The sequence below is a fragment of the Sus scrofa genome, chromosome 7, assembly GCF_054392235.1.
Source record: "Sus scrofa isolate SSC_HxYL_T2T_F1_AM1 chromosome 7, Sscrofa_HxYL_maternal_Yorkshire_Landrace_v2.0, whole genome shotgun sequence".
Lineage (NCBI taxonomy): Eukaryota > Metazoa > Chordata > Mammalia > Artiodactyla > Suidae > Sus > Sus scrofa.
In genome coordinates, this window is record NC_139389.1 from 11,820,813 (window position 1) to 11,845,363 (window position 24,551).

The following is a 24,551-nucleotide window of genomic DNA, read 5'->3' on the forward strand; positions in this document are numbered from 1 at the left end:
CACGTGGTAATAAGAAGGGCCTTTGGGGCACCCGGGTGAATTGCTGTGCTTGTCCTGTGCCTGGCATCTGGGGGCGGGCACAGTGGGAGGCTGGGCAGGGGGCCGGCAGTGGGAGGGAGGAAGAGACCCTCCCTGGCCAGAGCATGGAGACTCTGCACATGGCCAGCGAGAGTTTAAGCAGGGCAGCCGCTGACATTTCCCACGCAAAGTGAACCTGCCAGATAATTGGATATGTGTTGGTTAAAGTCTCAGGATGCTTTTAATGGTGTTTCCTAAATTACTGCTTTGGATTCCAGAAATTCTACATCGAAACGAGGCACTGTAGCAAGTCACTGGAAATAGATCCTTAGTGTTCTGTTTAGCTCTATATCTTGGTCTGAGGGGCAGTAACAGAAAGTTGGCAGGGGCCTGGACGGGAATATTTTCAGTCAATACAAATGGGCCCATAATTTTGTTTTAAGGCCACCGGAGGTGGGAGGGGGAGCCGGTCTCTTTATCCTGCTTTTCCTACTGAGGGCGTCTGCTTTTCCCTTTGCATTCCCAGGGCCCCCGCACCCATTCACCCCATCTTCCCTTTCATGCCCCCCCCCACTAGTTCTGCTTGAGGGGGTGTCCAGGGAAGAAAACAGCTGTGTTAAGTACCTTCTGAAATAGTTGAATGGGTTTCCTTTCCCTGCAGCCTCTTTCTGTCCTCTGATGGAGACCATCTCCCTCTAGAAGAACATGGCAAGAATGCTGGAAAAATAATTTTTGCATCTTCTTACTGGAAGACATCCTGCCATCTCCCTTCCCACGGCACAGGACCCAGGGGCAGTGCACTAAGCTCCACTCTCCATACAGATGTCCTTTTCCTGTAGGGTTGCCGTATAAAATACAGGAAGGCCAGTTAAACTTGAATTTCAGAGAAAAAATGTAATTTTTAATAGAAGCCTGTCCCAAATATTGCATGGAAAAATTTAATACTAAAAAATTGTTCACTGGGTATCTAAAATTCATATTTAATTATGTAGTCTTGTGTTAATTTTGACTAAATCTGACAGCCTTATTTCCCTTGGAAAGCACCCACGTAAGCCTACCGAGTAGAAAAGAGAATGCTGGTAATTTAAGTTTTTTTTTATTTTATTTTTTATCTTATTTTTTAATTACTCAATGAATTTGTTATATTTATAGTTGTACAATGATCAACACAATCCAATTTTATAGGATTTCCATCCCACAACCACAGCACATCCCCCCACCCCCCAAACTGTCTCCTTTAGAAACCATAAGTTTTTCAGAGTCTCTGAGTCAGTATCCGTTCTGCAAAGAAGTTCATTCTGTTCTTTTTTCAGATTCCACATGTCAGTGATAGCACTTGATGTTAGTGTTTCATTGTCTGACTGACTTCACTTAGCATGATAATTTCTGGGTCCATCCATGTTGCTAAAAATGCCAGTATTTTGTTCCTTTTAATGGCTGAGTAATATTCCATTGTGTCTATGTACATCTTCTTGATCCACTCCTCTGTCGATGGACATTTAGGTTGTTTCCATGTCTTGGCTATTGAAAAGAGTGCTGCAATGAACATCGGAGTACACGTGTCTTTGTGAGTCATGGTTTTCTCTGGATAGATGCCCAGGAGTGGGACTGCTGGATCAAATGGGAGTTCTATTTTTAGTTTTCTGAGGAATCTCCATACTGTTTTCCACAGTGGTTGCACCAATTGACATTCCCACCACCAATGTAATAGGGTTCTTTTTTATTCACACCCTCTCTAGCACTTATTGTTTGTAGACTTTTGGATGATGGCTATTCTGGCTGGTGTAAGGTGGTACTTCATAGTGGTTTTGATTTGCATTTCTCTAATAATGAGTGATGCTGAACATCTTTTCATGTGTTTTTTGGCCATCTGTATGTCTTCTTTGGAGAATTGTCTGTTTAGATTTTCTGCCCATTTTTTGATGGAGTTTTTTGTTTTTTGTTTTTTTTGCTAATTTAAGTTTTTTTTTTCTTAAAAAAGGTAAACTATAAAATAAAATATCAAAGATAACTTTTTCATGGAAAAAAATCAGTGCATAATACTGACCATTTCAAACACACACACATACACTTTTCCTTTTTGCATATTCTCTTCAAGTTTTTGTCCCCACACATTTTTATTTTTTATGGAAAAGCATATGAAACTGGAATAAGGTTTATTGTTTAGTTAACAGGATTATACTCATGTTAATTTTCTGGTTTTGACAGTGTAGGTAGCTTCATAATTCCTTCACATTAGAGGAAGCAGGGTTGAGAGCAAGAAGGTCAGGGATTCTCCACACTATTTTTTGCAAGACTTTTAAGTCTCAAATTTTTCCAATAGAAAAAGTTAAAATAACAACAAGAACACAAAGTCACAGCCTTCCCCACTGTAAGAGACCATTTCATGGTTGTCACCTGCTCACTGCTGCTCCCTGAGACAGTGAGTCTAGTCTTAGTAGTCTGGGTGTGGAGCACAAGAGCTCACACACTCAGGAGATGTTTTCGTTTGTTCCTTGAACTCATTTATTCACTGGCTGTTCTGTGTTAAGTTGCTTTACTTGGTTAATGAATGCTTTTTTGGTGTCGAGATGGCAGACCCTCTTTTTCAAGCTGGCTTAGGTCAGGGTGGGACTCCGAGGCTGGGCTGCTTCGGTTGTAGCCACAGAACACTGACAGCTCTGATTTTATTTTCCTAATAAGATCCAACTCCATTGTTAATTTTACATCTGTAAGCAGTGCCAGTTAGCATTTATCATATACTCATGCAGAATCACATTCAAAACCAGGAAACGCACAATTGTTCGTATAGGTGTATTTTTAGACCCTGCCCTATAGAGTGTGGATTTATAGAAAACCTATTTCTAAATGTCAAGCCTTTCAAGCACAGCAGGGAGTTGTAATCACCTAAAAGACAGCTGGGTACAAGACCCCTCCCTTAGTTACCTGTACTACACCCCATTTGTTCTCCCATCTCTAGTCTTCTATTGTCCAGTTCCCAGTTCCCACTTTTTTTTGTAGCTAATATAAGGAGTTTTATTTTTTTCCATTATAGCTGGTTTACAGTGTTCTGTCGATTTTCTACTGTACAGCATGCTGACCCAGTTACACATACATGTATCCATTCTTTTTTCTCCCATTATCATGCGCCATCATAAATGACTAGACATAGTTCCCAGTGCTGCACAGCAGGATCTCATTGCTTATCCATTCCAAAGGCAACAGTCTGCATCTATTAATCCCAAGCTCCCAACCCATCCCACTCCCTCCCCCTCCCCCTCGGCAACCACAAGTCTATTTTACTCTTTTAAGTCACAAAACCTCTACGTCTCAGTTCCCTCACCTAGAAAGATGGAAATGATAACACCACAGAGCAGGATTGTGGTGTGGATTAGCTAGGATAATGTATAAATAACCATGTCACAAAAACACACAGAAGTGCTTCATAAATGCTCATTTCCTTTGTCTCCTTCAATTTCTTCTGGGCCGCAGCGCCTTCTTAATTCATTAGACTGGGACTTGACACTAAACAATGCTTGGGACAACCCCAAGGCCAAAACCTCCATGTTCAACCCAAATGGGACTATTCCAAGATCTTTTTTTTTTTTTTTTTGTCTTTTGTCTTTTTAGGGCCGCACCCAAGGCATATGGAGGTTCCCAGGCTAGGGGTCTAATTGGAGCTGTAACCTGTGGCCGCCACCCTACGCCACAGCCACAGCAATGCCAGATCCGAGCCGCGTCTGCCACCTACACCACAGCTCACGGCAATGCTGGATCCCCAACCCGCTGAGCGAGGCCAGGGATCAAACCCACAACCTCATGGTTCCTAGTTGGATTCGTTAACCACTGCGCCGTGACAAGAACTCCTTTTTTTTTTTTTTTTTCAAGTAAGGTTATATAAAGTTCCCAAGGGAATTATAAACTTTGTAAACACATTTTAAAAACTCCAGTATTATAAATCTAATCAATAGTAAATATGCTGATGGCAATAAGCATCAATTAAAATATATCCTGGACACTTTCATCAGTCTTCTACAAGAGGTTTTGAAAGAGACGGTATGCAGTTCAGGTCTCTGAGGGAACTGTCAGAGCAGGTTTGGAATGATGACTTCTTTTCTTATTCATCAGCTACTCTATCAGAGAGGTGGTCGGTGAAAATTTACTACTGACTGTGACAATTAAAAAGATGACAATGGTATTTCATACTGACAAATTCATTCTAAAAGATTAACTCTATGTTTTACTCTCCTTACCTTCCTGAATCTTCTTACTTCAGCTGTAGTAATAATAGTAGCAGCAGCAGCAAAGATGTAGTGAGTGCTTACTACATGTTAGGCATTATTCTAAGTCCTTCATATGCATTAACTCATTTAATTCCGTCCAAACCCTTTTTTTTTTCTTTTTAGGGCTGCACCTGCCACGTATGGAGGTTCCCAGATCATGGGTCCAATCGGAGCTACAGCTGCCAGCCTATACCACGGCTACAGCAACAGGGGATCCGAGCCACGTCTGCGACCTACGCCACAGCTCACAGCAATGCCAGATCCTTAACCCACTGAGTGAGGCCAAGGGTTGAACCCACAACCTCATAGTTCCTATTCAGATTTGTTTCTGCTGCTCCATTGCAGGAACTCCTTTTTTTTTTTTTTCTTTTCCAAACCCTATTCTAACAATAGCTACTGGCTCCATAGCATTAACTATGTGCCAGCAGTTGTTTAAGCACTTTACGTATATTAATTCCCTTAAGTCTCACAGCAGATCAGTGATGAAGGTATAATTCTTAACCCCTTCATAGGGAGGAGAAGAGTGAGCTTGAAAGATGTTAAACTTACTCAAGACTACAAAGCTCAGCATCAGGCAAAATCAAGGTACCAGGAAGTAGCAAATGTCATTCTACCGCCTCTTTTTTTTATTCTTGGTGTCACAGATTCTGCGTGATTTTGCATTGCATTAAAAGCTCTAATAATAAATATACCAAACTGTCAAAAGAGCCTTGAAATCACCATCGCAGAATTGCTAAAATGATCACAATATCCTGAAAAGGCTTGATCTGTTTTCTTTTTCAATCTGAACATTTTGTTGAGTAGCTTCTCATTTGTGTCTGGATATATGTGTGGATTTGTGTTTGTGCAGCAGAGAGATTGTGAGATATTGAGAGAGAGAACTGAATCTGCTGTAGCCATCTATCTTGCACCAAGAGGGGAGGTAGCCAAAACACTGAGAAGGGCAAAGGAGGAAGAATCTGGTTTTTTGATGACACAGTTGAGCAGCTGAGCTATCCAAGCCTGGAATCACCATACCTCTCTTACATAAGCAATAGTTTTATTGTATAAGCAACTTCCGCTTTGGGTTTCTATACTTGGAATGAAAATATCTTCTTATTTTTGTCTTTTTGCCATTTCTTGGGCTGCTCCTGCGGCATATGGAGGTTCCCAGGCTAGGGATCTAATCGGAGCTGTAGCCACCGGCCTACACCACAGCCACAGCAATGCGGGATCCGAGCCGTGTCTGCAAACTACACCACAGCTCACGGCAATGCCGGATCCTTAACCCACTGAGCAAGGCCAGGGATCAAACCCGCAACCTCATGGTTCCTAGTCGGATTCGTTAACCACTGTGCCATGACGGGAGCTCCTGGAATGAAAATATCTTAACAGATACATTAACTACTCACACTTCCTCACGTATTTCTATTTCAACTTTCTTGTCTTGGTGTACTCTTCAGAGATACACACACACACACACAAACACACACACACACACACGTCTCTCTATGAATCAGTGCAATACCAAACAATCCCCCAATAGGGCTTAAATCAGCACACATTTATTTCTTGCCTGAATCCACTGTAAATTGGCTCTTTGTCATAATTCCTCTGAGACCAAGACTGAAGGAGAAGCCTAAGCAAAAATAAAACACGCATGTCACTTCAACAGGAGGAAAAGAGAAGTCCTGAGGATCTCACCCTGGTGACTGAATGCAGCGACACACCTCACTTCCGCTTACAATTCACTAGCCAGAACTAGTACACACCCCTGTGTAACTACAGGGGGCACAGGAAATGCCAGGCGGGCAATGGGCCCATGTGCCCGGAAGGAGGGAATGGCACGAACGACTACCAAAGCCTACACGGCGCTGGAGCTCCTAAATAAGGCACTTCACCTGAGGCGGGAAGAGCGGCAGGAGACAAGGGTGGGAAAGGGATTTTGCGTTTTTTTTTTTTTTTTTTAATTTTATACCATTTTGATAGCATTTGGATTGTCTTAAACTTTTAAAACTGAAATAGAAGACACAGAGATAAGCTCACAGATCATAAAAGTTCGGCTCAATGAACTATCATGAGGTGAACTCATGTGTACAATTACCACCTGCATCAAAAAATAACACATTGTCTGCACCTTTGTGACCCTTTCAATCTCTGCCTCCATCCTTCCTCCCAAAGTTATGCTGATTCCTGATCCCATGGACTCAAACATTTTTTTTCTTTTTACAGCTGCACCTGTGGCACGTGAACATCCCCAGGCTAGGAGTCTAAGGAGAGCTGCAGCTGCCACAGCCACGGCAACAGCAGATCCAAGCCGTGTCTCCAACCTGTGTTGCAGCTTGCAGCGACAGCAGATTCTTAACCCACTGAGCAAGGCCAGGGATGGAACTCGAATGTTCACAGACACTATGTTGGATTCTTAACCTGCTGAACCACAACAGGAACTCTTAACCCCACGGATTAAAAATTAAAAAGAAATGAATATTTATAAAACTTATCCTGAGGGAAGTAGATGAAAACATCTCCTTGGGGTTTCTCTAAACCCAGGGGAGAATAAGCAGGCTATTATTTTGAATGACCGAAACTCCCAGGAGGTAAAGAGTGGGCAGAGAGGTAGCTGGGCCCAGGGAGAACTGGGTTCTTTGAGACTCAGAGGATGGAAGGTTCTGTGAGTAGAGGAGATGGTATCTGCCCCCCAGCCTCCCTCAAGGTGTCAGGACCTCTGATGACATAGCTCATGGCTCCTTAGAGCTCACCACTGGCTCATTCTTGACCTTGGCACCTTGTCACCTCGGCTGAGGCAGACTGGAATGTCAACAGGCTTCTCTGTAGCATCTGTGCTCCACAGACGACAGAGTAGCAGGCTCAACCTTGGCACTGGGAAATCATAGGAAGAGAAGCAATAGCACTGACCTTGGAGTAAAGGCCGAGGCCCCCCTCCCCCTGCTACCCCATTTCTGTAAGCCCTCAGGCTTCCTGTTCTACACAGTCAGGAGATACTGGTGTTGGTAGTAGGTGTCCTGATAATAACTGCCTTAGGATGGTTTCCCAGGCAGGGAGGTGAAGGCACAAATCTGAATATAATTCAGCTTCAGAAACAATACAAGGAGTTCCTCTTGTGGCTCATCAGGTTAAGAACCTGACACAGTGTCCATGAGGATACAGGTTCAATCCCTGGCCTCAATCAGTGGGTTAAGGATCTGGTGTTGCCTCAAGCTGTACTGCAGGTTGCAGATGTGGCTTGGATTCTGTGTTGCTATTGCTATGGTGTAGGCCTGCAGCTGCAGCTCCCATTCAACCCCTCACCTGGGAGCTTCCATATGCTGCAGGTGCAGCCATAAAAAGCAAAATAAACAAACAAATAAAGAGCGAAAGAAACCAAACCAAACCATCCATTTCTCCCTCTGCCAGGTGGGCTGTGAACGCACACCTTCCTCACTACCCAGTTTCACCCCTACGGTGGAGACGTCCAGCTCTGCTCTTGGTACTGTATATTTTCGGAGACCTGGTGCCTATTCTAGTTCCTACTCTGTACCACGTCTTGAAGTAAACCTGGAGCGGGCACATAATGAGTGTATCACTCAGGGTTTAACTATGAAGAATTGTTACATATATGTTTGACCAAAAAAAAAAAAAATACAGGAATGACTGGGCATTGGCTTACATAATTATGGGAGCTGGCTAAGCGGTCTCCACGAGGCTGTCTTCTTAACAGATGCTGGAGCCTGATGTTCCTGAAACACACAGGAGAGGAGGCTCTTGTGAGCAGGAGCAAGAACTCCACGTGGGAAGATGGAAACCCACGCCCTTTTCTGTTCCCTCTGACTCTGCTGATGAGGGTGGCCTGCAGAAGCTGAGGGCTTGTGTCATGTCGCTGAACAAATATACACCTGGCGCAGGGGGCAGGGAACCTGGAGGAAGATTGGGGAAAGGAAAGGCAACGGCAGGCCCAGCGTTGTTTCACTGCAACTGAGCGAGTCGGCAGATTAGCACCGAATGTTTATCAGGCCACAAAATCGTGGCCGCCAGGGTGCCTCCTTCCATTGCTCCCATGAGCACATCCCTCCAGTCCATCCTGACCTGAAACACCAGAGAAAAGAATTCTGACAAACATGGACCAGCCTGGCCGAGTCCGCGCATTACAAAACCATCACGAGACTTGTTGAGAGACGCCTCATGAAGGCCTCAGGCGGTGGCCCACGTTTCAGGAAATGAGTCTGGCCTTTAAACCAATGCCAGGTTCTCCTCCTGTCCTCTCCTCGGCTGTTTCTGTTTCTCCTGGCAGATCCCCACTTGGGGAGTCCAGGCCCCCTGAGAAGCAGGCACCAAGATCAGTTAAAAGTGCAAGAAATTTATTAGGTGAAATGCCTATGAAAGAAAACAGAGAGGAAACCGATAGAGGCCTGGAAAGACGGTGATGCACGTCTGACCCCAGAGACGGAGGAAACGAAGGCTGGATAGAGGTGACGGAGACTGCAGTGCAGTTCCGAGGAAAGTTCAGCAAAGCACCTTGTCAGAAGAGCCCTGCGTGTCCCACAGACAGACCAGCCTTCCTAACTCTGCAGTGCCCAGTGGCCCCAGAGGCAGCCCTGGAAAGGTGGCATTCAGAGCAGAGCCCCGGGCCCTCGGTTAACTGCACCCCCGGCGGTGGGAGATTTGAAGGCCTACTCTCCTGGTGACCACACTGCTGCCTCATTCTCATTTCTTACTCTGGGGAGGACTCAGCATCGGCCGCCTTCCTCTTTTGGAGTGTGAAAAGCACCTAAGGCCAGGAGCTTGCTGGTACCTCTCCTGTCCAATGACTGATTTCTGTTCAGTCAGAACAAGCTTTATCAGGAGTAGATGGTGAGGATACTTGGAGGTGAAGGCAGCTGCCAGGAGTCTAAAGGCAAAGCAGATGCAGCTGCTGTTTGCCTAGGCAACTGGTCTACCCACAGGGCCTTTCATAAAAGTGTTTGGCAAAGTATGGAAAAGTCCTGGTTCCCGGAATTTATTACACATTTCTTTTTCTTTTTAAAATTTACTGGAATAAATTTTTTTTTTTTTGTCTTTTTTGTTGTTGTTGTTGTTGTTGTTGTTGTTGCTATTTCTTGGGCCGCTCCCGCGGCATATGGAGGTTCCCAGGCTAGGGGTTGAGTCGGAGCTGTAGCCACCGGCCTACGCCAGAGCCACAGCAACGCGGGATCCGAGCCGCGTCTGCAACCTACACCACAGCTCACGGCAACGCCGGATCGTTAACCCACTGAGCAAGGGCAGGGACCGAACCCGCAACCTCATGGTTCCCAGTCGGATTCGTTAACCACTGCGCCACGACGGGAACTCCTGGAATATAATTGACTTACAAAGTTGTGTTAATTTCAGGCATATAGCAAAGTAAATCGGCTATACATGTATGTATATCCATTCCTTTTTATTTTCCCATATAGGTTATTACACAGAATTGAGTAAATTTCCCTGTGCTACAAAGTAGGTCCTTTTATTACACATTTCTTAAGAAAAAACAAACAAAAAAACCCAAAAAACACTAATGAAGTACTTGGTTGTGAAGGTGGAAATCTGGGATTTGCTAGAGACAGTGATTTGGAAAATATAGGTCGAAGCATTTTCTGCAGTCTTTTATTCCTATTGTCTTGAGAAATCAAATGTAAGCATCTGTAACAAATGAATGTAATGAAATGGAAATAATTTTTGCCTAGGCAATGAAAAATTGAGGATTGCTAAATTGTTCACTCCTGGAAGGCAAGGGTTGTTCTTCTGAAGCTCTGTGACATTTAGTGGGTGTCACACAGAGTGGGACTTGGTGGCTCTTTGGTGGTGAGTCTACTGCATTTGGAGCTTTCTTTCCATCGTTGCATTACAGCAAAAATAAATAAATTCACACTGATCATGTGGGGGCAGAAGTGGGTGGAATGAGGCACAGTCTTACTCTCTCATGCTTATTACTCTCTCATGCTTATAGCAAACAAATCCCACTTTTGCAATTAGCTTAAATTGCAATTGTGTTAGTCTTTCTGTGACGCTCACCAGAGAAGTTTCTGATCAACAACAGAATCCCCATCCTGATTATTCATCTATGCAAAGAATGGAGCCTAAGTTGCTCCGTTGACCTTAGTTCTCAATTTCCTGGCCTTTGGGTCTAATTATGCACATTAATGAGCACTCACATCATTTTCTCATTGCAAATACTAGAAGCTGATTTGCTAGATCACGGAAGACTGTACCGATGTTTAATAAATATTGGGAAAAGATCATCAAGAAATCATTCTCCTTTCCAGGCTACCTGCCTAACAGGAGACACAGAGAGGCAAACTGTTTTCATTTCTTGTTTAACCAGGGCAACCGGCACAACAGTTCTTGCTGATTCCAATTCCCTGGAGAGCATTCCCTTTACAGGTTTACAGATGAATAAACTTCACATGCTAATTAGGACCTATGGACCTCCTAATCAGTTCACGAGGTACTGAAAAGCAACCCTGTATTAGTAGTTTCTGGTGAGGGCATTAACTGTCTTGAAAGAGCCTGCTTTCTCCTAATTTAGAGACATCCCCTGGGCTCAGCAGGAGTTTGGTAAACAGTCTGTTCTGACACATTGCAGTTGCTGGCAGCCTTGTGCCAGGATCCTCACCAGGTCTGAGGACTGAGAGGTGAATTCATTAATGTCTCCCAGGTGGGGACCTGTGCTGGTCCAGCCATATCAGGGCCTGGGACACGAAACACACCAGAAAACATCCCGGGAGCCTCCATCTTGGGGTACTTGGAAAAACAAGCCCTCACGCCTTTCCAGCTGATGGTGAGCGCTCTCTTTTCACAGTGTCTGCTGAACTTCATCTTTCATAGCCAGGCCCATCGATTCTGCCCGTTAAAAGTCTCTCGTACTCTCTTGCTCTCTGTTTCTATCCCACACTCAGGGATTTCAGTCTGCTGGGTTGTACCAGAAAAGCCATCTCACTGGCAAATAGCTACAGATGAGTATTCCCCACCCCATGCCCAGGCCTTGCCATTCTCCTGCAGGGATGAATATCCTGGCTGTCGGGACTGTATGATAATCGGCTCTGCCTAGGTCCTTACCACCTCTGGTGGCCTGAGAAATGGCCCCCAAAGTGCTCAGGCCTGTGACAGGTAGCTTACTTTAGAAGGCAGACCTGTAAACACTACCTTAACTGGCAAAGGATGTGATGAAGGTTAGGCTCTTGAGAGGGGGAGGTTGTGTGGAATGGTCTGGGTGGGCACTCCATGCCATCACCTGCGTCCCTATGCAAGGGAGGCAGAGGGAGGTTTGACAGATGATACAGAGAGGCGGGGGTGATGTGAACATAAGGGAGGGAGATTCGAAGATGCTGGCCTTGACATTTGGAATGATGCGCCACCAGTAGCTGAAAGAGGCAAGGAACATCCCTCCCCTAAAGCCTCTGGAAGGAGTGTGGCTGTGCTGATACCTTGATTTCAGACGTCTCATCTCCAGAAGTTTAAGACAATACATCGCTGCTCTTTTAGGCCACCCAGTTTGTGGTACCCGGTTTCAGCAGCTCCAGGAAGTGAATCACACCTCTTTTTACTGGCATCACATCAGCCTTACAACGGACTTCCTGGAGTCTAGTTCTGGCCCCTGTAGTCTAACCGCACACTTAATCTTCCTTAACTCCTCTGCATGGTTTTAAAACTTTCTATCATCTGGTCTTCTCTCCAACCAGCACACCTTTAGTTTCCACCAGTAATAATAATAATAATAGTAATGGGGGGGGAGTGGGGTGGATTGGGAGTCTGGGCTTAATAGATATAAACCATTACATTTAGAATGGATAGACAACAAGGTCCTACTGTATAGCACAGGGAACTACATCCAGTCTCCTGGGATAGACCATGATGGAAAATAATATTAAAAGAATGTATATATATGAATGACTGAGTCACGCTGCTGTACAGCAGAAATTGGCACAACACTGTAAATTAACTATACTTTAAAAATAAACTAAAAAATATAATAATAGTAATAATAATCACTTGATTGAGTGCTTTGTTCTACTGAGTGCACTTTCTAGCAAGCGTGACATTTCATCCTTGCAACAACCACGCTGGGTGGGCATTATTATCCTCACTTTTCAGATGAGGAAACCGAGCCCCAAAGAAGTTCAACAGCTGCCGGTGGGCAGCATGTTCATACTCTCTGCCCCCTGCTCTAGTGCTCGTATGTGTCCCCTGCTAGGACACTGGCAGGCTGCCTGAGAGACTTGCTCTCTCATCTGCTTGTCTAAAACTCAGCAGCCTTCCAGACTCCGCGTGAGTGCCACCCTCTCCACGAACCTCATGAATCCCCATCTGTCACCTGCCTCAGAACTCCCTGTAAATTGTGGGTAGAATCTGTTTCATGAACTGTAGAAGTTAACGTCTGCTTTGTATTTTTAAAAATTCAAAACATTATTGGAAAAGAATATACCATGTAGAGGGAGATTTAAAAAAAAAAAGTACAAACCCAAAGCATCTTACTCAGTGATTCCTGATTTGGAGGAGGCACTGATTCTTGTTACTGAGATTATCCCCTCATTTTAAATAGAATTAACTCACTTTTTGGGGGGCAACATGTCCAGTTAGAAATTCCCTGGGATGTATAGGTAGCCTGATGGCATATCTGTGGCATTATCTAGAAAATCTGATTCCCATGTAGGCTCTATGTAGATGTTCCATCATCTAGAGCAGCGCTGTCTGTCATACATACTCCAAACAACAAATGCAAGCCATTTATGTCATTTAAAAATTTTCTAAAGTGACCATATTTTAAAAAGTAGAAGTGATTTCATTTAACCCAATAATACACTTTGCTTAACTCAATAGATCCAAAATATTATCATCATGTGATCAATATAAAAATTTTTGAGACTCTTTTTTTGGTATTGTCTTCAAAATAAGGAGTATAATTTACACTCACACCACATGGAAATTTGGACTAGCTGAATTTCAAGTATTCAACAGTCACATATCAGATAACGCAGGTGTAGAATTACAAGTTTTTAAGAAGGCCACCTTTCCAAGTTCTGTTCTTCTGTAAAATGTCTAAAGACAACAAAGCAAAATGTCTTTTCTTGATGGCTAAAGTATTTTCTATTCCCTATAGAAAACTTGGAAAATACAGAAAATTATAGAGAAAAAAATAAACCCTCCCAGTATTCCAAGATTCCAGGTTTTTTCCCCTAAGCATAACTAAAAATATATAGATTTTAAACATTTGAAACATTCTGTCACAACTATTTTGTAATTTCTGGCTCAGAAACCTAGCACCGTCACTGAAGTTTTCAGGTTGTCCCCATGTATACTGGTTTCCTCTTGAAGTAGATTTTAAATCTAGATGACAAAGGCCATGTTTCATACCATTTCTACATGTCTCAGCGAATACGACTGAACACATCAAACTCAATAAACAGCTGAACTGACTGAATCAATGTTAACTAATCACCAAGTATCTATTGAGAGTGGTTTCTCTGACCTCTGAGTGAACAATAAACTGGATTTGAGAACTGGACAAACCCAAGAGAACACCTCACTTGTGTCTGATGTCACCCTCTGCACTTGGAGACAAGGTCTTGGGACTTGCTAGTGGCTACACAGGGGGTGATCCATTAAAGCTCCCTCAGCTCTGATTTTCCAATGGTATAGATGGCAAACACGTGCTTGCTTATCTTTTTAATTCTCTCAATTCTCCCGGGGTCATGGGAGAAACAAATGACATCATCTTCTAATGCTATAACACATACAATAGCCTCGACAAAATAAGCAAGTGTATTGTTATGCCTCTTTCTAACCTTGCTACACTGTGTGAACTGTGCTCTGAATAGGTTTAAATTTGTCCCCAGACATTGACTGCATCCATTTACTGCTAACATTATAGACCTCAAATGATCAGGATTTGTATTTTTTTTTTTTTTTTTTTGTCTTTTTAGGGCTGCACCTGTGGCATATGGAGGATCCCAGGCTAGGGGTCAAATCAGAGCTGTAGCTGCTGGCCTACACCACAGCCACAGCAACACGAGATCCAAGCTGCACCTGTGACCTACCACAGCTCACGGCAACACTGGATCCTTAACCCTCCAAGCAAGGCCAGAAATTGAACCTGAGTCCCCATGGATACTAGTCAGATTCGTTTCGGCTGAGCCATGACGGGAACCCCTGTATTGGTTTTAAAGCATTACTTTCTAATAACATGTAGCTTCTCCTAGAGTTTTAACCATATTTATACTAATTTTTAAATTTTTAGTAATTGGTATATAAATCATAACTTTCTTATACAAATTTTAAAATTCTTTACTTTGTGAATATCTCAAGTAATTGCTTTAGTAAATATGGGCTGGACTAAGTATTCTAGCTTGTTAATGTCTGAAATGTCTGAATATGAATATTTTTTATATTGGGGTTGACGGATAAAACATAGGACACCCAGTTAAATTTTAATTTCAGATAAACAATAAATGCTTTTAGTGTGTCCTATATATTGCATAGAACATACTAATCCTAAAAACATATTGTTTATATGAAATTCAGATTTAATTTGAGTGTCCTATGCTTTTATTTGTTAGATATGACAATGATTTTTTTTTTTTGATTGAGTACAGAATTCTTGGGTTACAGGCTTTTCTTGTCAAAACTCTGAGAATGATGCACTATTATCTTCTGTTACTTTGGAGTCTGATTTTTGTTCCTCTTTGGGCAACATTTCCTCCCCCCTCTTTTTTTTTCTTCTGAATGCCCATAGGGAATTTTATTTTCATAATTTAAAGTCTTTTTGAGAATATATAGGAATCTGGGGCCTTTAATTAAGGCTCTCATATGTTTGCTGAGACTCCTGAAATGATACTGCATGTCTAGCAGCTAATCTTTCTGATTTATCTTAAACTTTCTTACCCCAGCCCTCTCTGTATGCTGAACTTTTTGAGGGTATCAGTTGTGTGTTTATAGCACAGAATTTGTAATCCACAGAACAGTGACAGGGAATTAAAGAAATATTGACTAAAAGATCAAATGAATGAATAGGAGCTGAATGCTGGGACCAGCCACACATTTTTCAAAGTCTCACTCACAGTGTAGCTAACTCAGTGCACAGCAGTTGTTGAACAATATGAAGATAAAGATAAACCCTGATGACAGGAACATAAGGAACACCTCTGAGGGTGAAGGAATGGACACTGGGTTCAAGGAAAGGGTAGATCAAAATAGGTTTTGATTCCTCGTAGGGAAAATACGATGCAGAAAAAATTTAATTAAGAATTGCAGGCTAATACACTTTTATTTATTCAGAAGCAGAAAGAAACTCATGTTTCACTTTGTCACCCTTGCTGAGAGGCCAAGGAGCACGATAAAATAATTTCTCCCACTTTTCAGTGGATGCCAGTAAGTTGCCCCTTGCTGTTGAGAAGAGCAGCATTCCAGTATCTGACAAAGCCAAGAGGGCAGAGCCCAGGGATTCAGTCCAGACAGACTGCCCCAAGAGAGGGGTGTGAAGGGCAGCTGATTTAGGAGGCCATCAGCACACTGGGGAGGGAATGAAATGCCCTTTGATGTAAGGGCTGCAACCCTGAGTCAGAGACCTAATTCCTAGTCTCAAACCTTCTCTAAAACCACATCATAGCTGTACCCTGAGTGGAGCTCAGCTCTGAGGACTTCATCCTCTGAAGAGTGAAGAGCTCAGCATCCTCCACACTGTTGCCAGGCTCTCCCTGCTCTTCATCCTTGATTGGAGGAAATAATTCACAGAGGTCAAGCAGCGCTATCGGTGCTGTGATAAGATTTTTCTTGACTGCTTGTAGTTCAGTACAAACCCATTTTCTTTAGGGCGATGAAAGTCAGTATTCTTTAAATTATCAAATCCTTAGCTGTTAACCTCTGTCAGATTTAAGGCAGTTCTAATTTCATTCCCAACTGCTTTCCGTTCCTTCATCTGCTTATCATTTTTTTTTCAGTCATGTGAATCTCCTACAGCATCTGAGTCTCCGTGAGATGCTATTCTTTAAAAATCAAGCAACCACAACAACAAGAGTCAAGCTCCCTGTTTTTGAGAGTCCACCCTGGAGTCATTTTCTCGATCTGAACTTGAGCTCAGCATCTTGGATGCAAACTGAGACAGTGACTGCTACCCCAAGAAGGTCCCAAGTCTCTCTCCTAATTAAAAAGCCTGAGGGACTTCAAGAGCCCAGAGGGAAAGCTCCCGCTCCTAGAACTGTATCACCACTCTGCCTGGTGAAGTATGACAAGGTCAAGTGCTTGAAGAGCACACCATTGCTGGTTAGTGAATTTGAGGATGGGAATGTCACAGCCGTGGTTTTTCAATAGGCATACACATGTGTGTAGGCCAATATATAGGCATGTAACGTAACACCGATAGTTATGAGTTACAAATCTTGGAAATGAGCTTTACAACTGGAGTAACTGGGTCAGACCCAGCATGGCATCTTTTCTCTCACCTCTGGAGATGTGCCTTAATCAGAACCAAAGTCTTGGTATTTTTAACCATTTCTTTACACTCCGGCTGTTTTCTTGAATTAAGAGATTTGATTCCTATAAGACACTGGAGAGAACACAAATGCTCAGGTCTGCCAGCCTGAGGATATTCCACAGTATGTAGGAGAACTTATTTAACAGTGCCATAGAGGGCAAAGAGGCTATTTCTGACTCATAGGACTAAGTCTTACTTGCGCAGAACATCATTTAAAGTGTGATATTTTACCGTGCAGTTCCAGGTCATGGAGGACCCATTGTTCTGTGCCTGAAATCGTGAGGGGCATGGCCTAGCTGTTAATGACACCAAGAATACGCATCAAGGGAGGTCATGCAGATGGTTCTGGCATTAAGAAGAGATAAAAGTCATGTTTAATGGATTTGACTGTAGTTACTGTAAGCAGGCACCCCAAAGTAACATAAATACACAGGATAAAATATATGGAGAAGAATTTTATAATTCCTTTATCTTATTCAGTAGAATAAGTAACTGCCAACACTTTAAAAGTGGGAGTGAGCATATGGAATATCATATAGCCCAGGACCACTTTAGGACTGACTGTTCCCATTCTTCCCATTCTATTCTCCATAAGTGATCCTGTGGAGTATAAAACACTCGAGGAACAGAAAACTAATGAATTTGAGGGAAACGTCATATGGCTTTTTATTCTATGAAGCATTATATATGAGACCGAAGAATCCTCTTTCAAAGCTGGGAATGTGGATGATTCTAGTAAAGTTAATTCTTAAAACCAAGACTTTGAACACAGAAGGGACTGGACAGGCTAAGACAATGAACTGGACCTAGAAGGGTCCAGAAAAAGTTATTAAGTATTGGAAAATCACAGTATACCATAGTGATTGAAGTGAAAGCTGGCAAAAAGGATACGCTATGCAGTATCTGATGTCAAAGAGGGCAGGAGGGCTCATATGCAAAGCAAGTTCTGGATGTGCAGGTGAGGCTGAAGTACTGAAATAAGATTGGGCACAAGGGGGAAACCAAACTGCCTGCACTTGGTTCTGCAGCAGAGGACACCCCCTGACATGAGAGGACGAGCTGGTGGCAGAAAGCAAGGATCTACAAGGGGCCTCAAGACATCTAGGTAGAATTAGGAACACAGACAATAAAGGATTGGGTAGCAGAGAGTCAGAGTCAGAGCGAAAATGCTTGAGCTCCAGGAAGAGTGCCCAGACATGGATACCCAGGCAGTGGACAGAACCCTATTACATAAAAACGAAGAGGGACCAGCAGCAAGATGATACTACCACCATCACCACCAATACTAATCGACATGAATAACCTAGCTAACGAGTACTGAGTCATGACCATGTACTGGGTAGAGGGACCCTTCCACGTTTTCTACCCTCACTTAACAGAGGAGAAAACAGACAAAGAAAATGTTCACGGTGACCCAGCGCCAAGTGTCAGAACTGAGATCTGAACACAGGTTTGTCTTACTCCCAAGCTCACAGGCTTCCCCTTCAGGATGGCTCCTGATAAAAGCTCCCTCCCTGAGATAAGAGGGGAGGCCTGGATCCAGAGCAGAGATGGCTTACAGCTCCACCTCAAAAGCAGATCAAGGCTGCTCCCAAAATTAACATAAATAAATAGCAGCCTTGGTTATGTAAAGAGACTAACCCAGAAAAGTTAAAAAAAAACCAGAAAAGTTATACTGCACTATGCTCAATATTGGTGACAATCTTTATGGAATCTGTTTCTGTTTTGAGGTTATACATAATATAATTAAAATGTGAAGTGATATTCCTGGGGCTGGGAACTCTCATGTACCACTTATTGTGGGTTGAACTGTATCCTCTCAAAAGGCATGTTGAGGCCCTAATATCCAGTGGCTATGAATGTGATCAGACTTGGAAGTAGAGTTTTTGCAGATGCAACCAAGTTAAGATGAGGTTATATTAAATTAGGGTGGGCCCTATGTCCAAAGACTAGTGTCCTCACCAGAAAAGAGCAATTTGGAGACACTGACATATATAGGGAAGAAGGCCATGTAGATGGAGGCTGAGCCTGGAATTACGCTGCCATAAAGCAGAACTGCTGGCAACCACTAGAACTTAGAAGACGCAAGACAGTATTCTTCCCCAGAGCTTTCGGAGGGAGGATGGCGCTGCCAAAACCTCGATCTCCACCTCTGCTTCCAGAACTGTGGGCGAAGAAACTTCTGTTGTCTTAAGCCACCCAATTTGTGGTAATTTGTTGCTGCATCCCTGGGGCAGCGGTGAATTGATAAAATCTTGAGAGCAAGTCAATAAATGTATCCAAACCTTAAAAATTCCCTCTTCTCAAGATTCCTATTTCTGTCAAGGATCCTTGATATTATTTATAGATGGTGATACATAAAAGATTTATTCACAATTGTTACATTATGTATATTTTTCCAAAGGAAACAACCTAATAGCTCATAAGTAGATCTGAGTAGACTATGGTACATCCAGACGATAACCATTAACACATTTGAATGAATTTTAGTAACATGGAAAAATATCTAAGTCACAATGTTAAATGAAAAAAACGGGGAAGAGAATATTCAATTCTACATGATCATGACTCACTGAGATATGCACGGGATAAAAATAGAAGGAAATAAAGCACAAGATTAATGGGGATTATCTTTGGATTTGGGGACTATAAGTGACTTTTTTTTTTTTTTTTTAAATGGCTGCACACACAGCTTATGGAAGTTCCTGGGCCAGGGACTGAATTTAGGCCACAGCTGTGACCTACGCTGCTGCAGCTGAGGCAACACCAGATGCTTTAACCCACTGAGCCAGGCTGAGGATCAAACCCATGCATCTGCAACGACCTGAACCGCTGCAGCTGGATTCTTAATCCACTGCACCATGGTGAGAGCTCCTGGGGGACATTTTTTATTTATGTAACTTGGTATTTTAAAATGATCTATAATGAGCTCATATTAGTTTGTCTAATAAGAAAATAAAGAGCTTACCAAAAAAGAGGAATTGTTATTAGAAGGTTAACAGAAGATGTCAACTGAAAAATCATGGACAAAGACTGGAAATCTGTTATTCCAGATATCTGTTATATATCTGATGATATATAATGGAGTTGATACTATTTAATGCCAACAACATTAACAATGCTTATATTTGCACAGAGGTTGATAACAGGGCTTACAGTTTGCAAAAACATTCTCATCCTACTGCTGTTACCTCATTTGATTCTTAAAGTTTGTAAGGCATTTTCATGCCATGGGTATTATCTCACTTGATAAGTTAAAGCAAGTCTGTAAAGAGTAGGCACCATTACACTTACTTTACGGAGGATGCTAGATCGTGAGACGCTGGCAGAACCAAGACAAAACAGGGTGGAACTGAGAACTATGGACCATGCAGGCTCTCCTGCACCAGGAGGCCTCAGGTGGCCTGAATGTGACTGGGGCTCTGCCTCTCACGGATGCAGGCTTCCAGCCATAGGCCCCCACTCCTTCCACTATGAAATAACGAAGATGCACAGAAAATCTCTTCTGGCTCTAAAATCCTATGATCCTAAAACCCTGGAGGTGTGGAGAGACAGAGAACTGCTTTGCAGCCTTTAAGTTTCTGATCTCCTTGATTTCTTCCTAAAGATGAGACAATGGCATACATTTAAAATATGCCCTCTGTCAACGCTCTTTCCATTTCTGCTCCAGGCAGAAATCCCTGGACTGTCCTCTTTATCTCCTTGTGAATGATAAATAAGCAGAGCTCCATGGGCATGGACTTCATATTTTTCCAGCCAACCCCACTTAAGCACAGAGGCCATGGAAACACAGACATATTCATAGCCAGTGGTTTGTTTATTAACGAGTCTCAGTGACAAGGTGCAGGGCTGAGGAGAAATAGACTCCCAGCCTCTCTCCACACTCCCTCAGACCTGACAGCTTCTCATCAGACAGGGGCTCCTCCAGTCTGGCTGTCTCCTCTCTCCTGCCTTTTGTTACCCAAATAATATAATCATAAAATTGAAAGACTGGAGGCCAGCTCGATAAGTCAGCGCGTCTAACTCTCAGGCTGGGGTAAGGATTACTCCTAAATCACCTCAGCTTTCTGCCCTTATTGAAGCTCTCTTCATTTGATAACCAATTCCCGAGCCAGAGCAAAAGGCATCAGAATATAAAGCAAAAGGTTCCACTTTCCACAGTCCATTTGTGTTTGAGTATAAATTATAAAGGGCACTTTAATTCTGCGTCCCAGTTTCCAGCAGTACAAGGACTCTAATGGATTCATCTGAAATTACATTAGCTCCAGCCCCATCATTCTTGCTCTGTTTCACAAGCTTGCCTGGAGGAGGCTGATAAATTGAGTCCTGCCAATCAGATCACTCGACTGCCTCATGGGAAAGCTTCCAGGGCTTCTCTCAAACCTTGGTATTCATTCATAAACATCTATTAAGTGCTCGCTAAGAGCAAGGCGAAATCCAGGGCCTTTACTTTTCCTCCCTCCTTCCCTTCCTATTTCCTTGGAAAAATATTGCTTGAGCCCCCACTTAAGAGTGTGACAGATGCCAGGGAGATGCAGTGACAACTGCAGACAGTCACTGCCAAAGAGGAGCTCACAGCAGAGGGGGCAGGAGAGGGGGAGGCTCTCATTAGCCGTGAGGTCTTGTGATAGGACATGTCACTTCTCTGAGTTATTTCCTTATGTGTAAGGTGGAGATAATTATTCCCTTCTCAAAGGGTGGGGCATGAAGATTAAACAATGCCACACATGAAAAGCATCTAACACAAAAGCTGGGTCATACTAGTTATTAGTAAATATTTGTTTCCTCCTGTCTCAGACAAATACAGCATAACATGGCAAGTGTTAGGGTAATTAGAATTGTGTGTATAGCCCTGGAAAAGAGAGAGGACTTAGGCTCTGAGCCTCCACCTATACAGGGCAGTGAGGGTGGCGGGGGGTAGGGGAGACAGAGTGACGATGCCATGGGTTACAGGGGTTTGATAAGCTTCCTGGGACCACAGGGTGCTAATGCCACAGGTTATGGGTGTTTGATGAGCCTCCTGGGACAATGAGTCCATGGAGAAGTTGGCTGATGCTTCAGGCTCATGCTAAGATTTATAATCAAGTCACTCGATGGGTGGTGCCCTTGAAGGAGAAGGAACTCACCCTAGGAGAGAGAGTCGAAGTGCACAGTCTGGATTTGGACACCGGCTAGGGACTGACAAGGAAGAATGCTTTTGAGGGTGGTGGTCAAACCACCTTCTAGTATCACCTCCTAAATCTGTCAGGTTCCTTGGGAGTGGGGGAGCTGCAAGGAAGCAAATAAGCAGATTAAGAGAAAAGACTTGCATCATAAAAGGTGCTATTAGAAACTAGCTTTGGGTTGCCAAGTGGGAGGGGGAGGGAGTGGGATGGACTGAGAATTTGGGGTTAATAAATGCAAACTATTGCCTTTGGAATCGATAAGCAATGAGATCCTGCTGTACAGCACTGGGAACTATATCTAGTCACTTGTGATGGAGCATGATAATGGGAGAAAAAGTATGTATATATGTATGTGGGTCACCTTACAGTACAGTAGAAAATTGACAGAACACTGTAAACCAGCTATGATGGAAAAAATAAAAATCATTAAAAAAAAAAAGAAGGTCACTTTTGTGGTCTAACAGGGTTTAGCGTAAGTTGGGTGAGGACAGTTGTGTTCTGACACAAACATGGTTGCAGACCAACCTAACACCAGTGAGGTCACGAGCCACCTTCTGGATGGAGAAGGCAGGGGTCACAGGAATGCCATCAATGCAAGGGAAGCGATGCCTGTGTGCAGTGACCAGGGATCCTGAGGTTGAGCCTCCCGGTAACAAGGAAAGAGAAGTGTGGAAGCAGAAGACCATACTGGCTGTGCACGGTTATATTGTGGACACATTGTAACCTTTCTGAATCACAAGGAAGATACTTAAATTTGACAAGCCACTGTAATAGTGTCATGGCTCCGGTCACTACTGAGGGCCCTGCTCTTGCAACCCCAATGACCATAACGGTGTGGCCAAGGTGAGGGCAACTGACCTGAGGGAAGCATTTTAAAGACTTTCCAGGTGGCTCCAAGGTGGCCTGACAGGCAGAATCTCAGTTGTTGGGTGTGAATAGGAGATAGAAGGATATCTGGCAGTTGGTAGAGAGGTTGGGAGATACAGATGGATCCAGAGAGAGGCAGACATAGAAAAAGTAGAACACGCTTCATGAACTCTAGCTGCTGCTGTGGGACAAAAAGGCAACTCAGCCCCTGAGAGCTCCCTTTGGTTCCTGACAAGTTCTCAGCTCCAGTCACCCTACAACCTCACTGTGCCCCCATCTGACCTCCATGGGTTTGTCTTTGACCTGGAAAGCTCTTAAGAAGTATTGTCAACAACATCATTCACTTTAAAAAACTCAAGATCCAGCAATCCCACTCCTGGACATCCATCCAGAGAAAACCATAATTCAAAAAGATACATGCACCCCAATGTTCACAGCAGCCACTATTTACAACAGCCAAGACATGGAAGCACCCTAAATGTCCACCAATAGAGGAATGGATAAAGAAGATGTGGTACATACATACAATGGAATATTACTCAGCCATAAGAAGGAATGAAATAATGCCATTTGCAGCAACATGGATGGATCTAGAAACTATCATACTAAGTGAAGTAAGTCAGCAGTGAAAGATAAACATATGACATCACCTATATGTAGAATCTAAAAAAAAAAAAAAGGATAAAATTAACTTTAACTTACTTGCAGAACAAAAATAGGCTCACAGACTTTGAAAAACTTAGTTACCAAAGGGGACAGGTGGAGGGAGGGGTGGACTGGGGTTTAAGAATGACATTTGCACACTGAGGTATACAGAATGATTGGCCAACAGGGACTTGCTGTATAGCACAAACTCTACCCAGTATTCTGTGATAACCTATGTGGGGAAAGAATCCGAGAGAGAATGGGTATGTTTATATGTATGACTGGGTCACTTTGTTATATAGCAGAAATCATCACAGCCTTGTCAATTAATTATATTTCAATAAAACTTAAAAAAACCCCACTCAAGTCTAAAGGCCTTGCTGTGGTTGGTAGGAGGTACTCACTCAGACCACCCACATTCTTCCCTGTATCTCCAGGCTACCAAGGCTCAGGGAAGTCTGAGTTACATATAAAATAATGTTTTAGGTACCAGAGAGCTCGGACTGCTGGAAGGGTCCAGAAGGAAGGCTCTCAAAGGAGGCTTCATTTTCTATAAGGCTGAAAAGGGATGCTGTTTGGGTTGGAGTGAAGACAGATGGGACATGTTCCCGGCAAAGGCATGGAGGTAGGTAGGTAAGGTCATGTCCTGGAGAGAAAGGGTTGTTCTGGGTGTCTTGGGCATGAGGTGGGAGGTGAGGCAGGGAAGGTGGGTTGGGCTAGACTGTGAAAGGCCGTGAACACACAGGCTTCATTCTAAAGGTCATGAGACACCACTGGTGGCTTTCAATCAGAGAAGTTACATGGCTAGTTTTCCATTTGACAAGGTAACTCTGACAGGGGCAAAAAGGACCGGTTGTGGGTGGTGGCCCCATGCAGACGGTCAGAAGTCACTTGGAAGCTTATGAAACAATTACAACAGGATGAAGACTTGAAACTGAGTGGTGTCAGTGGAGGGAAGAGAGGAAGCTTCACTTAGAGGAGGAGAGAGGTTTAGACAGTAGTGATGACCTGACCTGGCAAATGACTGCATGTTGGGGGCTTGGGTAGGGTGGCAGGGGGCAGATGGAGGCATCAAAGGGAAGATGACTACAGGTTACTCTGTAGAGTGGCAGGAGCATGGTGGTGCTACAGATG

The 24,551-nt window shown here is 43.4% G+C and overlaps 1 protein-coding gene across 3 annotated transcripts in view; it reads right to left on the reverse strand.

The window, feature by feature from the left end:
- Positions 1-24,551, reverse strand: part of LOC110261786 (uncharacterized) — a 321,102-nt gene that overhangs the window by 40,919 nt on the left and 255,632 nt on the right. The window contains exons 11-12 of one of the 3 annotated variants that reach the window (XR_002346325.2): positions 7,927-7,996; positions 643-851 (exon numbers count right to left, since the gene is read on the reverse strand). The exons of 1 other annotated variant lie outside the window; for it this stretch is intronic. The gene's annotated coding sequence lies outside the window, so the exon portion shown is untranslated. Of the gene's footprint in view, positions 1-642; positions 852-1,098; positions 1,630-7,926; positions 7,997-24,551 lie in introns of those variants that run through there. One more of the 3 variants, XR_014809663.1, reaches the window with a different exon arrangement.